The sequence below is a fragment of the Papio anubis genome, chromosome 9, assembly GCF_008728515.1.
Source record: "Papio anubis isolate 15944 chromosome 9, Panubis1.0, whole genome shotgun sequence".
Taxonomy (NCBI): domain Eukaryota; kingdom Metazoa; phylum Chordata; class Mammalia; order Primates; family Cercopithecidae; genus Papio; species Papio anubis.
Genome location: NC_044984.1, coordinates 115658556 through 115679269, shown reverse-complemented (window position 1 = coordinate 115679269; position 20714 = coordinate 115658556). Strand labels below are relative to the sequence as shown.

General features: G+C 52.3%; 1 protein-coding gene across 5 annotated transcripts in view; it reads left to right on the top strand.

Moving 5' to 3' along the window:
* Window positions 1-1156: 1156 nt before the first annotated feature.
* CAMKK2 (calcium/calmodulin dependent protein kinase kinase 2) overlaps window positions 1157-20714 on the top strand; it is a 58519-nt gene continuing 38961 nt past the window's right edge. For all 5 annotated transcript variants that reach the window (XM_017946255.3, XM_017946254.3, XM_003907280.4 and 2 more), the window contains exon 1: window positions 1157-1282. The gene's annotated coding sequence lies outside the window, so the exon portion shown is untranslated. The remainder of the gene's footprint in view (window positions 1283-20714) is intronic.

Here is a 20714-nt window from a genome sequence, read left to right as displayed (position 1 = left end):
AGAGCAAGACTCTTGTCTCAGAAAAGGAAAAAAAAAAAAAAAAAAAAAAAAAGGAGTCGGGGTGGAGCTCTCATTGGCTCATTGCATGTCAGTGTCCCTACGGCCTAGAAATACCAGATAAGCTCATCGGAACGGGCTGGAAATCCACCCAGCTGACCAGAGGGCTTTGAACCTTTTATTAATTTGGAGGTTGACTCTCCTCTCAACTCGGTTCCCTTTTGTCTGTTTGGCAGGGTCAGCGAGACATCCCCTGGGTCGCTCGACCCTGTAGGACGGTTCAGGGAGCCCTCCAGGTCTTCGTTTCCCCTCTTCCCCGCACAGTGTTGTTATCCAGCTGGGGGACCCAACGCACACTTAAGGCTCCAGCAAAGTAGGTGCCAAAAAGGGGAGAATGGGAAGAATATGCTGTATCTCACAAAAAGCATCTAAGTAGCAATCTGGAAAAGCCAGAATGAACTTCAATGGTGCATCCAGGTGGGCTGGGGATGGGAGAGGAACGCCTTTCGCCAGCCTTTAGGGCCTGCCCTGAGCAAGTGGTCAGTCGGCAGGCGGCTGCGGAAGGGGGCTCCCCCGAGTCGGTGGTGGCCCGAAATCCAGGCCGCATCCACCGCCCGGCGCCTAGCGCAGGGGCAGCAGCCGGGTCGCTAGGAGAGGCCCCAGGTGTTCTCGCCGGCTTGGGGAACTTTCCCAGGGTCAGTCCGGAGGCTTCCTGCAACCTCGGCATTTGGCTAAACAAAGCAAGCGCCGTCGGCGCTGCGCCGCCCGAGGGCGCGCGGGAAGAACCTGGGCAGGTGCGCGCCGCGGGCGAGCGGGGACAAAGTTGCGGCGCCCCCTCCCGCGCTCCGAGCTCCGCGCCCCGCGCCCCGCCAGGCTCTCCTCCCCGCCGCCTCCGATTCTCCCGGCCGGGCCTCTCTTCCCCGGCTCTTCGCCTCCTCCCTTTCTTCTCCTTGCCCTCCGCCTCGCCGCTACTTTCGTCTTTGCAGGCTCCCGCCTCCCCACCCCTCCCCGGCGCGGGGCCGAGCCGGCGGGGGCGCGCAGGGGGCGGTGCGCGGCGGGCGCGGGCGGTTCCGCGTTCGGGTTTCCCGCGGCCGTGGCCAATCCCCGCGCTGCCCGGGGCGGTGTCGCGCCCAGGCCGAGCGGGGCGGCTCCTCCCGCCTCCGCCCCCCGCGCGCCCGCCGCCCGGGCAGAGGAGAGGAGCGCGCGGCCGTGCAGAGCAAGCTGAGCTGAGCCGAGCCGAGCTGGGGGCGCAGAGCGCGGGAGGCGGCGGCGGCGTGGAGCCCAGGTGAGCTGGCGGTAGCCGGGCCCGGGGCAAGGGACGCAGCCGCCGCGGCTCCGGGCGCCCGCTCCGTTTCCCTCTCGAGGTGGGGGACAGCGCCGGAATGGCACACAAAGCCCCGAGGCTGGCCTGGGGCTCCCAACACCGAGGGACCCCACGTGCGCCTCCCCACGCCCCGCCACGTGGAGGGACACGGTCCCCGACACCCCTTCCCCGGCGTTCTCGGGGCGCCGTGGGCCGCGGGATGGCCTCCTCAGCTGGGCCGCGCCCTGTCCGGGTGGCAGGGGCGGTCCTGGAGTTTGGAACCGCTGTCACTGGGGGCCGGGTCCGTCAGGGTTCGTGGAGGCGGCCTAGGCCCACCCCCTCGCGTTTGACAGGTGGGGAAATCTGGAGCGCTCCGGGGAAGAGACGAGCAGCGGACTTTGAGCACCCCCACCCCGCAGCCTGCCTGTCTCGGGGCAAACCCAGGCCCTGGTGGCTTGGACACCAGGTGGCAGGACCCTAGGCCGGCAGTTGTGGGGACCTAGGGGACCTCTGGCTGTCTTCGGTCTGCCCTTTGACCACCCCCACCGCACCTCTTGTCTCAGCCGGAGCCTCACAGGCTTGGTCCTTCTGACCTAAATTCACCTCGGGGTTGCAGTATGCTGTGAATGCGGAGAGGCGTCCGCCTGACTCTCAGGGACGCTGGCCCCAGCCCCTCTCAGCATTGGGGCTCGGTGCCTGGGGTGCCACCCGACCCAGCCTTGAGCTTTTCCTGGCTTTCCCCCAGCCCCTGCACCGCCTAGCTGGGGAAGTGGGGTGCTTTCACAGCTCTGCCAGCCTGTCCCCCTGGCCGCTCTCACTTGGTGCTGGACAGGATGCAGCTCAGCCCCTCCAGCCTCCCCCAGAAGGTTGAGCTTTGGGGAGGGCATCTCAGTGCTGTCAGCAAGAGAGGGATACCTGGCCTCCAGATGGGACCTGCAGCGTCCGTCTCCCTACAGGCAACTTTTACCTTCCCCAGCCTGGTGTTTAGAATCCCCACGCAGGAGATAGAAACTTCAGGGGCCCTAGAGCTGTGCTGCCTTTTACCACTCCCCCTCCCCTAGTTCTGCCCCCAGAGGAGAGACAAGAGGATGGCTTTATATCCCCATAAGCTCCTTTGTTCCTTGGAGGAGGCGGGGGCTGCAACAAGGGGAGGGCTTTGGGGGAGTTAGCCACCCTCTTCCCTAATCACCCCACAAAAACATGCAGTTTCAGAATAAATAGTGTGCATGCCATGCAAATGCAGCTTTAGGGCAAGCCCCAGATACCCCTTCCAGACTGATGCTCATACACCCTTCCTATAGAGGAAGCAGGCACTGATGATGAGGACGCAAAACGTATTTTTGTAATGAAGAGTGATAGCCATCATTTGATGAGCCCCTAACTTGGATAATAATAAGAATATTTATTTATTTATTTTTTGAGACTGAGTCTCACTCTGTTGCCCAGGGTGGAGTGCAGTGGCACGATCTTGGCTCACTGCAACCTCTGCCTCCCGGGTTCAAACGATTCTCATGCCTCAGCCTCCCCGGTAGCTGGGATTACAGGCACTGCTACCACGCCTGGCTGATTTTTCTATTTTTAGTAGAGAAGGGGTTTCACCATGTTGGTCAGGCTGGTCTTGAACTCCTGACCTCAAGCGATCCGCCTACCTCAGCCTCCCAAAGTGCTAGGATTACAGGCATGAACTACCACAGCCCTGGACAATATTAATAATAATAATAACAGTAATTAATAACTAACATCTATTGAGTTCTTGCTGCCTGCCAGATTCTGTGCTATGTGTTGCATGCATTATCTCATTTAATGCCTACCAAATCCTACAAGGTAGAGAATTTTAACCCCATAGTAGAGATTAGGAGATTGAGGTTTACAGAAATCCTGCAGTGTTGCTAGGATTTAGCCCCATTTTATAGAAGAGCTCAGAGAAGTTAAGTAACTTGCCCAGGGTCACACAGCCAGTGCAGGCATGTCAGGCCTTAGAACGTTCGTGCACCTGTTCTAGAGCAGAGGCCCTTGCAAGGCTGCCCTGAGCTTCTTGAGGAGCCCAGGTGTTTGTTTTGTTTTGTTTATTCACTACATCCGTGTTCACCGATGCAGCTCTATGCAGGGTCCGTAGTACTGCCCATCCTTAGACGTGGCTAGTGGGCTGGTAGCCAAATACAGTCACTAATAACAACGCACTAGTTCTCATCTGGGGGTGGTCCCACCCTCCTGGCAAGGATTTGGAAAAGTGTGGGAGTTAGGCCGGGCGCGGTGGCTCAAGCCTGTAATCCCAGCACTTTGGGAGGCCGAGGCGGGCGGATCACGAGGTCAGGAGATCGAGACCATCCTGGCTAATACGGTAAAACCCCGTCTCTACTAAAAAATACAAAAAAAGTAGCCGGGCGAGGTGGTGGGCGCCTGTAGTCCCAGCTACTGGGGAGGCTGAGGCAGGAGAATGGCGTAAATCCGAAGGAGCCAGGCTGCAGTGGCTGGGCAGCCACTCAGGCAGAGCGAGACTCTGTCTCAAAAAAAGAAGTGTGGGGCGACTTCCGGTTGTCATGACCTGGCTTTTAGTGTGCAGGAGCCGGGGATGCCTACTAAAGTGTCCTGTAGGCAGGCCAGGGCCACAACATAGACAATCATCCTACCCTGGCCAGGCGTGGTGGCTCACGCCCGTAATCCCAGCACTTTGGGACGCTGAGGCAGGAGGATCACTGAGGCCAGGAGTTCGAGACCAGCCTGGCCAACATGGTGAAACCCCGTCTCTACTAAAAATACAAAACAATTAGCCGGGAGTGGTGGCACACGCCTGTAATCCCAGCTACTCAGGAGGCTGAGACAGGAGAATTGCTTGAACTTTGAAGGCGGAGGTTGCATTGAGCTGAAATCGTGCTGTTGCACTCCAGCCTGGGGCACAAGAATGAGACTTCCCCTCAAAAAACAAACAAACAACAACAACAACAAAAAATCACCCTCCCCCAAATGCCAGCAGTGCCACTGTTGAGAAACACCACAAGGAATGAGTGCTGTTGCGATGGAAGGAGCACAGGTCACTGAGGGTTCTGGAGAAATCTCCTCAGACTGGTGTGAATCTGGGAGGCTCCCTGAAGGAGGTGTCATTTGTGCAGAGCCTTGAAGGATGGGCCAGAAATGGGAGATTGGATGGGAGTAGGAGGGGAAGGGAATAGGGTGGGGTGACCTAGCAGGGACCTCTGTGCAGTAGCCGGGGGTTTCCTCTTTGAGAACCTCATCCTAGATGGAAGATGAGTGGCCAGACACCACTCTCAGGGGAGCGGACCAGGCCAAGTCGGGTAGGCCAAGCCTGTTTTCAAGGCATTTTGGCTCAAATTTTAACACGGGCCACAGAATTACCATTATTCTATCAACTCATTTTATGGAAGGTCTCAGAAAGGCTAATTTGCTTAGGGTCACCTGTGATCTTCTTCCCTCCCCAGGATACTTTCTTCTGGTGGTTATGGGAAACATTTCATTTCCTGATCCTGGGGATTTGGGGCAAATGCTATTTCAGATTTTCCTTTAAATCAGAGGGTCTTATATTGCTTTGTTTATTTTCTTTTCTTTTCCTTTTTTTTTTTTTTTTGAGGTGGAGTTTCACTCTTGTTGCCTGAGCCAGAGTGCAATGGCATGATCTTGGCTCACTGCAACCTCCGCCTCCCAGGTTCAAGCGGTTCTCCTGCCTCAGCCTCCAGAGTAGCTGGGATTACAGGTGCCCGCCACCACGCCTGGCTAATTTTTTGTATTTTTAGTAGAAACGGGGTTTCACAATGTTAGCCAGGCTGGTCTCAAACTCCTGACCTCAGATGATCTGCCCGCTTCGGCCTCCCAAAGTGCTGGGATTACAGGCATGAGCCACCGTGCCAGCCTTTATTTCTTTCCTTTTCTTTTTTTTAAGAGATGGGATCCTGCTCTGTTGCTCAGGGTGGAAGGCAGTGGTGCAATCATAGCTCACTGTAGCCTCCAACTCCTGGGCTCAAGTGATCCTTCTACCTCAACCTCCAGAGCAGATGGGACTACAGGTGCATGCCACCATGCCTGGCTAAATTTTTAATTTCTTTATAGAAACAGGGTCTTACTATTTTGCCCAGGCTGCTCTCGAACTCCTGGACTCAAGTGATCCTCCTGCCTCAGCCTCCCAAAGTGCTGGGATTGGATTACAGCCACTGTGCCTGGCCTATTGCTATTTTTCTTCCATGTTTTGCTTTCCCATTCGCTTCTTCCCTTTGGATGGGGTTAGAGAACCTGGATATGGGGTTCAGGCCGGCTGGCTGCATGGTGCTGCTACAGCCTCAGCCTTGTGTCTGTGTCTCTTTCCTAACAGTTGAGGAAATTGCATTTCCCTTTCGAAGTTGACCTTCTTTCAGGCTGTGCTTGTTACCTTACTGACCTGTTAGTAGAGATTCGTAAGGGCTTCTTTTCTTTTTAAAAAAATTGAGGAGGGCTGGGCGCGGTGGCTCACGCCTGTAATCCCAGCATTTTGGGAGGCCGAGGTGGGTAGATCGCTTGAGGTTAGGAGTTCAAGATCAGGCTGGCCAACATAGTGAAACCTCGTCCCCACTAAAAATACAATAAAATTGAGTCGAGCATGGTGGCTTGTGCCTGTAATCCCAGCCACTTGGGAGGCTGAGACAGGAGAATCACTTGAACCCCGGAGGTGGACGTTGCAGTGAGCCAAGATCGTGCCACTGCACTCCAGCCTGGGCAACACAGCAAGACTCTGTCTCAAAAGAAAAAAAAAGTTGAGGTGAAATTCACATAATACAAGCTTAACCATTTTATTTTATTTTATTTTATTTATTTATTTTTTTGAGATGGAGTCTCGCCCTGTTGCCCAGGCTGGAGTGCAGTGGCGTGATCTCGGCTCACTGCAACCTCTGGCTCCTGGGTTCAACTGATTCTCCTGCCTCAGCCTCCCGAGGAGCTGGGATTACAGGCACGTGACACCATGCCCAGCTAATTTTTGTATTTTTAGTAGAGATGGGGTTTCACCATGTTGGCCGGGATGGTCTTGATCTCCTGACCTTGTGATCCGCCCGCCTCAGCCTCCCACAGTGCTGGGATTACAGGCGTGAGCCACCGCGCCCGGCCTAAACTTTACCATTTGAAAGTGAACAATTCAGTGGCATTTAGTACATTTATAATGTTGTACAACAACTACTTCTGTCTAGTTCCAGAGCATTTTCATTACCCCCAGAAGAAACCTCGTACCCATGAAACTTATCACTCTCTCTTCCCAGTGCCCCGCGGCCCCTGGCAACCACCAGCCTACTTTCTGTCTCTCTGGATTTGCCTGTTTTGGACATTTCATATACATAGAATCATGTAATATATGACTTTTGTGTCTGGCTTCTTTCATTCAGCATCATGCTTTCAAGACTGATCCATGCCGTAGCGGCTGTCAGTGCTTCGTTCCCTGCTCCGGCCCAGCACTATTCCATTGTGTGGATGGACCGCATTTTGTGTATACATTCATCCATTGATAGACATTTGGGTTGTTTCCCCCATAAGGGCATCTTAAGGCTACTTTGTCCATTCCTGGGTCTCTGTAGCCCTTCAGTTAATGAACTTCTGGGTGTAAGACTTTTTTTGTCACTCTGTTTGGAGGGAGAAGGTGATGGAAGAAAGGTTTCTTGAAATCACTCAGGAACCAGTTTCCTGACCCAAGGTTTTCAGGATTCCCTTCATTGAACCTTACCTACCCCTCTACAAGAATTGTGGCTCCCCATTTAAACCCATTGCTGGCCAGGTGCAGTGGCTCATGCCTGTAATCCCAGCACTTTGGGAGGCTGAGGCGGGTGGATCACACTTAAGGTCAGGAGTTCAAGACCAGTCTGGCCAACATAGTGAAACCCCGTCTCTACTAAAAATATGAAAATTAGCTAGGCGTGGTGACGCACGCCTGTAATCCCAGCTGCTCTGGAGGCTGAGGCAGGAGAATTGCTTGAACCCGGGAGGCGGAGGCTGCAGTGAGCCAAGATCAGTGTGACTGCTTTCTAGCCTAGGTGACAGGGCGAGACTTTGTGTCAAACACACACACACACACAACAATAACAACAAAACAAACCCATTGCCTCTTGGATCAATTCATGGTCATTTCATTACAAGCATGATTTTTCAGGGACAGTCTTGATTTTATTCAGTTCCATTCGTTTCAGTTATGATGATTTTTTGTTTGTTTTTGAGATGGGGCCTCACTCGGTCGCCCAGGCTGGAGTGCAGGGGTGCCATCGTGGCTCACTGCAGCCTCAACCTCCCAGGCTCAAGAGATCCTCCTGCCTCAGCCTCCTGAATAGCTGGGACTACAGCCCTGCGCCACCATGCCTGGCTAATATTTTTAATTTTTTTTGTAGAGACAGGGTCTTGCTTTGCTGTCCAGGCTGGTCTCGAACTCTTGGGCTCAAGTTATCCTTCCGCCTTGGCCTCCAAAAGTGCTGGGATTACAGTTGTCCACCATTGCAACCGGCCATGTTTTGTTAAATGTAGGTCCCCATGTGATTTTGTTAGTATATATTTTGTGAGACTTTTTTCCGGGTAAGTAAATCCACAAAGTAGAGAAAACCAGACAGATAGTGCCACGGCCCTGTGGCCATGAGTGGAGTCAGCCCAGTCTGTCCTGATAGCTTTGCCAGGAATACCGACCAAGAAAGCAGAAATGGAAAGTTGGCCTGAGAGAAGCCGAGCAGAGATCAGCTCCTGAACCCTTCCATGTTGCAGATGAGGGAGGCGGAGTGCAGAAAGGAAGGGAGGAGGTGATCCTTGTGGAACAATTACCTTGAGCCACACTGTGTACTAGGGACTTCCATAGAGAAGATCGACTCGATAGCCACCTTCTAGGTAGGTCTGGCCGGCACCATTTCACAGATGAGAAAATCAAGAGGCTCAAGGTCCTCTGGGATCTGTATCCTTTCCTGATGACCTTCTCTTCCTGAGGTCTCAGGCCTCTCTTGGCTCCCCACCCCCCGCCCCTTTTTTTTAAAGGCAGGATCTTGCTCTGTCCCTCAGGCTGGAGTATGGTGGCATGATCTCAGCTCACTGCAACCTCTGCTCCCGGTTCCAAGTGATTCTCATGCCTCAACCTTCCAAGTAGCTGGAATTACAGGCATGTCCCATCACGCCTGGCTAATTTTTGTATTTTTAGTAGAGGTGAGATTTCACCATGTAGGCCAGGCTGGTCTTGAACTCCTGACCTCAGGTGATCCGCCTGCCTTGGTCTCCCAAAGTGCTGGAATTACAGGCATGAACCACTGTGCCCAGCGTTGGCTCCTTATCCTGGCAAATTATGCTCGTTTTCTGATGGAGTGGAGTCCACCTTCCCCCGGGAGGTTCTGGGATGGAAAGCATTTCTGAATAGTTTTGGACTCTGAGAAATAAGATTTAGAGTTATTATTTGTTTTCTTCCCTGATTGGACCCTTTTCTCCACAAAACCAAAATAATAAATAGACATCATGATGTGAGTTCTGTTAGATTTTGTGGGGCAGACCGCTGGCTGCTGCTTTCCCGGTCAGGGATGTTACTGATGAAAATGGGAAAGGGATTATTTTAGCTGCCAGTGTTTTCGGTTTCAGTCATGTTTGTAGTATTGCCACTGAAGTTTTTTTTTTTTTTTTTTCAATTATGAAACATTTTAAGCATAGAGAAAAGCCAAAGTTTTGCTTTGTTTTTTTGGACTGGCTCGCTTTTTGGAAAGCTGGAAGGAGGCCCAGGAGGTGACGGAAATGGGGCAGAGTGGGGCGTCCTGGCTCTGCAGCCTCACCCTTCACCCAGCCTGCTCTTTTGGTTGGGGTGGGGTGGGGTGGTGGTGCTGGTGACAAACTATGCCCTGGGGAACTGAGAAATGCTGGGACTTGGTTCCTGTCCCCCGAGAAGCTCCCAGGTGAGTGGTCTCGGAGCCTTTTGGAAAAGATGAACAATTCTGACATCCTTTCCCTTTTGAAAGGAATGAAAGAAAATGAGAAGATTCTGGTGTGCCCCCCCCCCCACCCCACCCCATCCTGAAAGCTGCTGAGCAACTATTTTTATGTTGCCTCTTTTTATCCTGGTGGCTTCTGTAAATAGTTGAGAGATGGCAGTTGCAGAGATAAAAATGCTAATCCGAACCTGGAAAAGAGAGAGGGACGGTGGTCCTTGGAGGAAAGCGGGGTGGGAGTCGGTGGGGAGGCCAAGGTGTTGCCCCTCTGCCCACGTGGCTTAGGCATGAGGCAGGAACCCAGTGGGTGGGGAAGGAGCATTGTGGGTGGTGCCTGAGAGAAGCTTCTGTTAGAGAAGTTTAAATGGGGAACTAGTGTTTTGCGGGGGCCAGCGTGCAGGAGGGAGAACACACTCCCCTTTTTGTTTTTGAAATGTGCTTTGGGGTATTGCCTTCCAGGCTTCTGGCAGAGAAATAGTTTATTTAGGTTCATCCCGGACAGTTCTGCCCTCTGGGTCCAGGTGTGTGGACATTGGGCCCCGCACAGCTGCAGAGCTGGCCCCCCGCGTTCTCCTTGTCCCTCAGCTGAGGAGGCTTACAGCTAGATTTAGCATGACGTCCAAAAGGTGGGAAGGAGGAGGGAGAGGGGCCGTGGGTGGCCCAGGCACTGATGCCTGTGGGTTTCGAGCTGGCCCTGTCCATCTCTGATTTGCCAAGAGCGTGTTGAAGTCTTTTTCTTGTTATCACAAACTGAAATTCCAGTTGTTTTCCCACCTCTTGCTTTGGTTCAGTGAAAGATTGGGAGGGATGCAGTGGGGGAAGAGGAAGGAAGGAAGATGGTTTCTACACTTTATTTCCAAATACCTCCCTCCCCCAAACACATACCCAAACTCACCCACACAGTCATAACTTCCTCACACTTCAAGGCTGGGGCTACCTGTGCACACCTGGCTTTATTTTTATTTTTTAAATTTAAAATTTTTCAAGACAGAGCATTTCTCTGTTGCTCAGGCTGGAATGCAATGGTGCAGTCACAGCTCAATACAGCCCCAAGCTCCTCGCCTCAAGGGATCCTCCCACCTCAGCCTCCCACGGAACTGGGACCACAGGTGTGCAGCACCACACTTGGCTAATTTTTAAGTTGTTTTTTTTTTTTTTTTTTTTTTGTGTGTGTGTGTGGCGATGGGGTCTTGCTATGTTGCCCAAGCTGGTCTCGAATCCTGGCCTCAAGCAATCTTCCTGCCTCGGCCTCCCAAAGCACTAGCATTACAGGCATGAGCCACCACCGTGCATGGCTCACACCTTGCTTTAGATGCCTGACTGCGTGACTGGGGCCATTCTTTCAATGATATTTCATTATTGACTGAGTAATAGCTGCCTAAGAACTCTTAAGACAGTTGGCCCTGGCGAGCAGCAAGACAGGGGAGCTGCTTACTCTGTGAGCATCCAGGGCTGCAGGGGTCACTGGGCTGCAGGGCAGGCCACCTGGATCTCCTCCTGGTCCAACTGCGAGCCTGCCGGGCTGCCTGGATGAGGTCATCTCAACTTCTCTGAGTCTCAGTGACTCCATCTGCAGCCTCTATTGCGTTGATTGCAAAAGCCATGTGAGAATGTGCTCTTATGACACATGGAAGCAAGGATGTGAAATGATATGCATACGCTATTTTTAATTTTGTAAAATGTGATGCATATGGACAAGGGCTAGAGGGGAAGATGAAGAGTTAGCATGGCGGGATTAGAGATTTAAGATATTTTGTTTTAAAATAAATTGAAACCGGCTAGGCACAGTGGCTCATGCCTATAATCCCAGCACTTTGGGAGACCAAGGCAGGCGGATCACTTGAGCCCAGGGGTTTGAGACCAGCCTGGGCAACATGGCAAAACCCCATCTCTACAGAAAATACAAAAAATTAGCCAAGTGTGGTGGTGTGTGCCTGTAGTCCCAGATACTGGGGAGGAAAGCGGGGAGGATCACCTGAGCCCAGGAGTTCGAGGCTGCAGTGAGCTATGATTGTACCACTGCACTCCAGTCTGGGCAATAGAGTGAGACCATGTCCCGTCCCCCGCCCCCTGCCCCCCCAAAAAAAGGAAGCCAATTGAGGGCCTTGAATTCAATAACTGCCAAAGTTCTTTCTTGGCAACAGTGTTTATGTAGTGAGCATTCACGCTTGTGCCCTCCTGAAGCACTCAATAGCTGGATGATTGTGGGCAAGTCGGCCAGGCTCCCTGTGCCTCAGTTTCCTCACTGGTGGAACAGGGATAATAGCAGGACCTATTTAGCCAGGCATAGTGGTGCGCACCTGTAGTTGCAGCTACTTGGGGGCTGAGGTGGGAGGAATGCTTGAGCCTGGGAGATCAAAGCTGCAGTGAGCCAAGATTGTGCCACTGTACTCCAGCCTGGGTGACAGAGTGAGACCCTGTCTCAACCAAACTAAACCAAGCAGTATCTATAACTCATAAGGTGGTTATGACAATTAAATGAGATGACACAGGCTTAGAAGAGTGCCAAGCACTCAAGCAGGCTAGCCATTAGTATCACTGCATCTGCAGCAATGCGATTCTTGCGTTGAAAATGCCAGTTTTGGCCGGGCGCGGTGGCTCATGCCTGTAATCCCAGCACTTTGGGAGGCCGAGACGGGTGGATCACGAGGTCAGGACATCGAGACCATCCTGGCTAACATGGTGAAACCCCGTCTCTACTAAAAAAAAAAAATGCAAAAAACTAGCCGGGCGAGGTGGTGGGCGCCTGTAGTCCCAGCTACTCGGGAGGCTGAGGCCGGAGAATGGCGTGAACCCGGGAGGCGGAGCTTGCAGTGAGCTGAGATCCAGCCACTGCACTCCAGCCTGGGCAACAGAGCGAGACTCCGTCTCAAAAAAAAAAAAAAAAAAGAAAATGCCAATTTTTTTCTACTCTCCCTGTTCATCAGCCCTTCCCTGCCCCATCCTTGATGTTTTAAGATTAAAAGAAAGAAGCAAAGCAGTGTTGGAAGTGCTGGTTTCTGCCTGTCAAGGTGAAGGCTGTCCAGGTTGCCAGAGGCCTCGTAGCTGCCTGGCAGTTTGGCCTGGATGAGAGCCCTGGGGTGTAGGGAGACAGCAGCTTCCCTGTCAATCAGCTTTGTCATTTGTAAGTCAGGGCCTTTGACTGTAAATGAGGGAAAACTAATCACGAAATAGCTTAAGCAAAAATGGAAATATGTTGGCTCATGTAGTTAAAAACTGAGGTACGTGAGCTTCAGGCATGGCTGAATCCAGGTGCCCAAACAGTGTCTTCAGCCTCAGCTCTTTTCCATCCATTACCTCTCTTCTGTCTTCTTAGACTTCATTCTGAGGCAGGGTTCTCCCCAGCCCCTGGTAGCTTTAGGAATATATCCTCTGAGCTCTAGGTTCAACAGAAAGGACATTCTTTCTTTTCAACTTCCACAAAATCACAGAATAAGACCCAATAGACTGACTTGGGTCACACATTTACTCTTTTTTTTTTTTTTTGAGATGGAGTCTCACTCTGTTGCCCAGGCTGGAGTGCAGTGGCGTGATCTTGGCTCACTGCAACCTCCACCTCCTGGGTTCACGCCATTCTCCTGCCTCAGCCTCCCGAGTGGCTGGGACTACAGGTGCCCGCCACCACGCCTGGCTAATTTTTTGGTATTTCTTGTAGAGATGGGGTTTCACCGTGTTAGCCAGGATGGTCTCGATCTCTTGATCTCATGATTCACCCACCTCAGCCTCCCAAAGTGCTGGGATTACAGGCATGAGCCACCGCGCCTGGCCATCTACTCTCTTTTTTTGAGACAGGGTCTCACTCTGTCACCCAGGCTAGGGTGCAGTGGCATGATCACAGCTCACTGCTGCCTCAACCTCCCCAGCTCAAGCGATCCTCCCACCTCAGCCTCCCTAGTAGCTGGGACTACAGGTGTACGCCACTAAGCCCAGCTAGTTTTTTTTTTTTTGTATTTTCGTAGCGATTAGGTCGCGCCATGTTGCCCAGGCTGGTCTCAAACTCCTGGGCTCAAGGGATCTGCCCACCTCAGACTTCCAAAGTGCTAGGAGTACAGGTGTGAGCCACTGTGCCTGGCCCACACATCTACTCGGTTTCTTTTTTAGATAAGATCTTGCTCTGTTGCCCAGGCTGGAGTGCAGTGGTGTGATCTTAGCTCACTGCAACCTCCTCCTCCTGAGTTCAAGTGATTCTTGTGCCTCAGCCTCCTGAGTAGCTAGGATAACAGGCATGTGCCACCATACCCCGCTAATTTTTTTTTTTTGAGACGGAGTCTCACTCTGTCGCCCATGCTGGAGTGCAGTGGTGCGATCTCGACTCACTGCAAGCTCTGCCTCCTGGGTTCACGCCATTCTCCTGCCTCAGCCTCCCAAGTAGCTGGGACTACAGGTGCCCGCCACCGCGCTCGGCTAATTTTTTGTATTTTTAGTAGAGACGGGGTTTCACCGTGTTAGCCAGGATGGTCTCGATCTCCTGACCTCGTGATCCGCCCGTCTCAGCCTCCCAAAGTGCTGGGATTACAGGTGTGAGCCACCGCACCCAGCCTAAGTTTTGTATTTTTAGTAGAGATGGAGTTTCACCATGTTGGCTAGGCTGGTCTCGAACTCCTGGCCTCAAGTGATCCATCTGCCTCGGCCTCCCAAGGTGCTGGGTTTACAGGCATGAAGTACTGTGCCCGGCCTCACATCTACTCTTCAGTTACCCGCTTGACAAGAGCAATTGGTACCCAGCTGGCCAGGCTTCAGTCACATGCGAATCTCTGAAGCTGATGGTGGGGTCAACCCTGTAGGGCCACATCTCACATGCAGGGATGGCTTCCCAGACATAAATTGGGCTGCTGTTATGAGACTAAAGAAACGTCAACTCTGGGCCAGCTAAAGAAAGCTTCTGACCTTCTGGGTGGCCTTGGGACAGAAGAAATAAACAACTTCTAGCCAGTATTTACTGAGTGCGAGCAGTGTCCTAGAAAGTTCTAGGCCCGGGAATTCAGCTGTAAACAAGGAGGGCAAAGCCACAGCTCTCATGAGTTTGCCATGTCCATGTCTCTGTGCCCAAATCCTGTGCATTTCTCCTCCAAGCACTTCGAGACCCTGTACCTTCGCTCTCATCTCTCTCAAACGCAGGTCGAGGTCCCAGGAAGGCAGAGGAATGGGCTGTGTGCTTCCCCTTGTTAGAGATTTTGACCCAGCCTGGACTTTATTCAGGACGCAATATGTGGACATGGCAAGGCTATGCCTGTAATTGTTGGCCCCTTCCTGAAAAACTCAGCCCAGCCGGGTGTGGTGACTCACGCCTGTAATCCCAGCACTCTGGGAGGCCAAGGCAGGTGGATCACTTGAAGTCAGAAATTTGAGACCAGCCTGGGCAACATGGTGAAACCCTGTCTCCACCAAAAAAATACAAAAATTAGCTGGGTATGAGATGTGGGCTCAGGGGAGGGTATGGCCCGTGGCAGGCGGCCTGTCCTCAGCTTCGGGGAGGCACTGGGGAGTGGTGAGGACTGTGGCGTGCCGGCTAGTGTGTCCGCTCCCCAGAGCTGCAGCGAGTGGTTGCCAGGATAGAACACAGGCCCAGTGCTATCAATGTGCAGTTCTTCAAGAGAATCTGTAAATTTGCACTTTTATCTGAAACCTCCTGGCTCTGAAATGTTGGCATCTCATTCAAATTGTTATTTATTTATTTAGTGACAGGATCTCATTCTGCCACCCAGGCTGGAGTGCAGTGGTGCAGTCATAGTTCACTGCAGCCTCCAACTCCTGGGCTCAAGCCATCCTCCCGCCTCAGCCTCCTGAGTAGCTGGGACTACAGGTGTAAGCTACCATGCCCAACTAATTAAAAAAATTTTTTTTGTAGAGATGGGGTCTCACTATGTTGCCCAGGCTGATCTTGAACTCTTAGCATCAAGTCATCCTCCCACCTTGGTCTCCCAGAGTGCTGGGATTATGGCCATGAGCCACCTCTCCTTCAAAGAGCTTTAAACCTGGTGTAAGGCCAGTATATCGGTGGCCAGATGTCACCCAGAAGTCATTCATTTGCAACGTTTTTGTTCTAGGGACTATGATGGGGAGGGGGTCTCTGAAGCCTGAGATGTCTCTATTGCCTTCTGACAAGGGAGGGCCTTTGTTTTTGTGGACCCAGTCGTTTCAGTGGCCCCAAACCAAAGAGCACTGAAGGAGAACAGGTTGTAACAGTTGGTGTCACAATCTGATAACCCTGCTTAGCTGCGCTAGGGCCCTGGGTCTGGAATGTTCCAGCACCTCCTCCGCGGATGCAGCTGAGCCTCTCAGGTCTCCCCCTCGGGCTTTGGGAAACGCCTCAGAGTCTGTGGCCTCCAAGGCAGCCAGCTCCTCCGAACCCCGCTGGTTGGGCGGGGTGGTGTATTGTCTTCCTAGAGAAGCCGTGACCAAGTCCCACAGGCTGGGCAGCTTAAAGAACAGAGATATTAGGCAGGGTGCGCTGGCTTACACCTATAATCCCAGAACTTTGGGAGGCTGAGGCGGGTGGATCACCTGAGGTCAGTAGTTCGAGACCAGCCTGACCAACATGGTGAAACCCTGTCTCCACTAAAAATACAAAAATTAGCCGGACGTGGTGGCGGGTGCCTATGATCCCAACTACTCAGGAGGCTGAGGCAGGAGAATCGCTTGAACTTGGGAGGCGGAGGTTGCAGGGAGCCGAAATTGCGCCATTGCACTGCAGCCTGGGGGACAGAGCAAGACTTCGTCATAAAAAAACAAACAAAACAAAAACAGAGATATATTTTGTCAGTTCTGGAGGCCAGAAGTCTGGGATCAAGCCTCGGCAGGGTTGGTCCCTTCTGAGGGCTCCGAGGGGAATCTGTCCCAGGCCTCTCTCCTGGCTGCTGATGGCTGTTGATCATCTTTGATGCTCCTCGGCCTCTAGAAGGAGCACCATCTCCGCCTCCGCCTCCGCCTCCGCGTGGCCTTCCCCCTCCGTGCTGCCAGGCTGTGTGTCTACCTTTCCCCTTTATTGGACTAGGCCTGTTGGACTGGGGCCCACCCTAATGACCTCATTTTAACTTCATAATCTCTGTAAAGACCTGTCTCCAAATAAGGCCACATTCTGAGGTCCTGAGGGTTAGAACTGCCACATAACTTTTTTGGGGGACACAGTTCAACTCACAGCAGGGTCTGAGCCCAGTCCCTGTAGCATTGCCCTGGGCCGCCCTTGGCTCTCGTCATCATCATCCACTTCCCACAAAGCTCTGGCCCCTTCCAGCCCCTCCTCGCCCACTTCGTTCCTGTTCCAGGGCTCCAGACCCAGGGAACTTGTTTCTGTTGCCTCCACTCTCCCGCCTCTTTTCCACAGGGGGCCTTCTCGGAAGCCGTTTCCCCTGCTGGGAACAAGTTCCTGCTCCCTTAGTACCTGCTCACCCTGTAGGTCTCAGCCTAATAGACGTTCACCAAGAGGGACCTTCTTTCACCCCCCGCCTCCCTTCAAATCTAAAGTAGTCCCCTCTGGTATTCTCTTTGCTCACATCCTGGTCTTCTGCCCCAGTCTGTGTTTATAAATTCACTTGGGCCCTACTTTTTCTTTTTCAAGATGGAGTCTCACTTTGTCACCCAGGCTGGAGTGCAGTGGTGCAATCTTGGCTCACCAACCTCTGCCTGCTGGGCTCAAGGGATTCTCCTGACTCAGTCTGTCAGTAGCTGGGATTGCAGGCGCCTGCCACCACACCTGGCTAATTTTTGTATTTTTAGTAGAGACAGGGTTTCACCATGTTGACCAGGCTGGTCTTGAACTCATGACCTCAGGTGATCCACCTGCCTCAGCTTCCCAAAGTGCTGGGATTCCAGGCGTGAGCTACCGCGCCCAGCCTTGTGCACCTGCTTTTAAATGTTGGTCCCCCTCACTGGACTGTCAGTTCCCTTGAGGGCAAAAACCACATCTGTTTTGTTTATCCAGCACATGATCATTGCTTTATAATTACTAGATGAAAGAACGAATGAACGAATGCATTTCCTTGAGGACCTCTGTGGGCCTCAGTTTCCCCATGTGAGACAGGGTGTGGCTGGCTGAGCCCATTTTGCCAGGGAGGGCATTGATGTCCCGGGCAGGACATCGTCCGTGGCCTTGGCAGGATCCTCGGAGCTGTTTTGGGCCTTTTTGTTGTGCTTGGGATGAGGCAACCTCAGGGGAGCCTGCACAGGTGGTCTGGGCTTGGGAGCACCTCCTTGGCACCCACTGGCAGCTTGCCGCACGGGAGGCAGCGGACGCAGGTTGGAAACAGCCCCTAGGAAATGAGAAGGTGTTTCCTGGAGGCCTGCGCCACTCAGCTTCCTGGCAGAGGAAGGAGCGTTTCCCTCATCCTGGCCCAGGTCCCGGGGCCATCTGCTCCAGGAAGGCTCTGGTTTCTCGTGATGAGCTGCCCCGTGAGAGGGAACAGGGTAGAGGCACGGCCTTGGGGGATGGCCTCTGCCTGGATTTCATGGGAAAGGATGCAGGGCCAGGGCTGACATTTTGTCAAATGCAAGCAACTTTGCAAACAAGTCCTCTCACTCTCCACCCCCTGGAATCGAATGCTTCACTGTCCTTCCCTGGCAGAGGGCCTGTCCTGTGAGGGTTACATGGCCAGGTGATTAGCTTGGTGCTGGATGCCTGATGAGAGCTCAGTTGAATGTTAGCCGTTGCTGTTTCTAGGCTAAACTATTGTCTTTTTGCATGATTTCTTTCTTCTGCACAGAGTGTTGGTAGCTTTCATCAGGTCTTTGTAGGGTCTGTGACTCCCAAACCATTCAGGACACTGGCCTAGACTCTGTAGGTGTCTGTGAGGCGAGAAGCCCCTGGATGCATCTCTTCCTGTCAGAGCCTGCAGCACTGAGGCCTGTGTCCCCGGGCCTCCTGTCTGCTGAGCTCTGGGGTTTCACGCCTGCCCTGCCAGCGCCGAGGTCCCCGCCCTGGGTTTGAGCCATCTCTCCTCTCCATCCTCCTCCAGACCGCAAAGGCCGAGACTCCATCAGAGCTGTGAGGGAGGCCCGGGCCAGATGCCAGCTTGCCAAGGAGGCCGATTAAAAACAGCCTTGCCGGGGGCAGATGGCTGGGTGCCCTTGGCCTGGTGTAGACTTCGATAAGCAATTGTTTTCCTGTTGGTGAGAAAAAAAAAAAAATCTCCTTTGACTTTCCCAGGCACTGCTGGGCCTCATTTTCTTCTCAGGAACTCTTGCAGCCCTGTCAGAGGCAGCTCTAGGATGGGGGAGAGACTGACCGCCTGCCCTGGGGGACGCAGGCCGGGCTGAGAGACACACTCAAGAGCAGACCAGCTTGCTTGGACATCAGTCCTCGTGGGAACATTCCAGAGCATAGGCTACCTACCAGAGCAGGCCGTGGGCATCTGTATTAGTCCGTTTTCACACTGCTGATAAAGACATATCTGAGACTGGACAATTTATAACATAAAGAGGTTTAACTGGACTTATAGTTCCACGTGGCTGGGGAAGCACCACAATCATGGCGGAAGGCAAGGAGGAGCAAGTCCCGTCTTACATGGACAGCAGCAGGCAGAGAGAATGAGGAAGACGCAAAAGCGGAACCCCCTGATAAAACCATCAGATCTCGTGAGACTACCACGAGAACAGTAGGGGGGAAACTGCCACCATGATTCGGTTATCTCCCACCGGGTCCCTCCCACAACACACGGGAATTATGGGAGTACAATTCAAGATGAGATTTGGGAGGGGACGCAGAGTCAAACCATATCAGCATCCAACAGGTATTTGTTGAAGTAATAGTTTTTGAGCATTTAACCACGTGCCGGGCAGGATTCTGAGTGCTTGGTTCATCTAATCCTATGACTATGGGATGGGCACCAACTTTTCAGGAGGTCAATGACCTTAGGCTGTTGAGCTTGAGGGGATCCGAGTTTCCTCTTCTAAGAGATAAGGATCGTGAAAAGGAGAAGTCAAGTAGCAGCAGCTGGGGCCACGGAGAAATATCGAACTTGAGTTGTATTCTCTCGTTGATGGGGAAGCTGAGACAGACAGAGTTGATGATTTCTTTCTCAGATCAGTAAGGGGGAATGGGGGACAGAGAAATAGGAGATAAGACCAACTGCTCCCCTCTCCTGACCTCCTGCCCCATCTGATCCCGTAGCATCCTAGGCCTTATCATCATAACTCCAATCATGGTTACAGGTATTTTCTTTCCTTTAAAGTTTTTTTTTTTTTTTTTTTTTTTAAGACAGTCTTACTCTGTTACCCAGGCTGGAGTGTGGTGGTGCAATCTCACCTCACTGCAACCTCTGCCTCCCGGGTTCAAGTGATTCTCCTGCCTCAGCCTCCTGAGTAGCTGGGACTACAGTACCTACCACCATGCCTGGCTAATTTTTGTATTTTTAGTAGCGATGGGGTTTCACCACATTGGCCAGGCTGGTCTGGAACTCCTAACCTCAAATGATCTGCCCGCCTTGGCCTCCCAAGGTGTTGGGATTATAGGTGTGAACCATTGCACCTGGCCTGAATGTGACTATTCTAGATACTTTATGTAACTGCAATCTTACAACACTTGTCCTTTAGTATCTGGCTCGTTTCACTTAGCATATATCTTCACAGTTCGTCTGTGTTGTAGCATGAGTCAGAGTTTCCTTCTTTATTGTGGCTGTATAGTATTCTGTTGTATGGCTCTGCCACATTTTGTTTATTCATTCATCTATTGATGGACACTTGGCTATACCGTTTGGCTATTGTTAATGATGTTGCTATGAACATTAGTGTACAAGTATCTGTTTGAATCCCTGCTTTCACTTCTTTTGGGTCTGTACCTAGGAGAGGAATTGCTGGTTATATGATAACTCTACGTTTAACTATTTGGGGAGCCAGCAGGCTGCCTCATTGTAGTTTGAATTTGCAGTTCTCTTACTATGAGGTTGAACATCTTGCCACATGATTGGACTCTTTGGCATTCTCTTACCACACACTCTGTGTGCATGAGTCAGGCCCGTGACAGGGCTGGGATGTTGGGTTTTTCCCTTTTGTCTTTCCTGTTGGGCTTTCCCTGCCGCATGCTGGCATAGTAGCTATTCCATCAGTTCTTCTGAAAGGACCGTTCCGAGAGCACTGAGGGACAGTTTCTGCCTCTCAGCCAGATCCTCCAGGGAGCTCTGGCTTTCTGCTGTCTGTACCTTCCTCTCTGTTACCCCACTACCACTCAATGTCATCGGAGATACCATTTTATTCATTCATAAAATCTCTACTGGGCCCCCACTGTTTTCCTGGGACATCTAGAGAGGCCCTTTTTTTTTTTCCTTTTTTTTTCTTTTTTTTTTTTAGACAGAGTCTCCCTCTGTTGCCAGGCTGGAGTGCAATGGCACAACCTCAGCTCACTGCAACCTCCGCCTCCCGGGTTCAAGCGATTCTCCTGCCTCAGCCTCTCGAGTAGCTAGGATTATAGGCATGTGCCACTACGCCTGGCTAATTTTTGTATTTTTAGTAGAGACGGGGTTTCACCATGTTGGCCAGGCTGGTCCAGAGAGACCCTTTGTGATGTGGGTGACTAG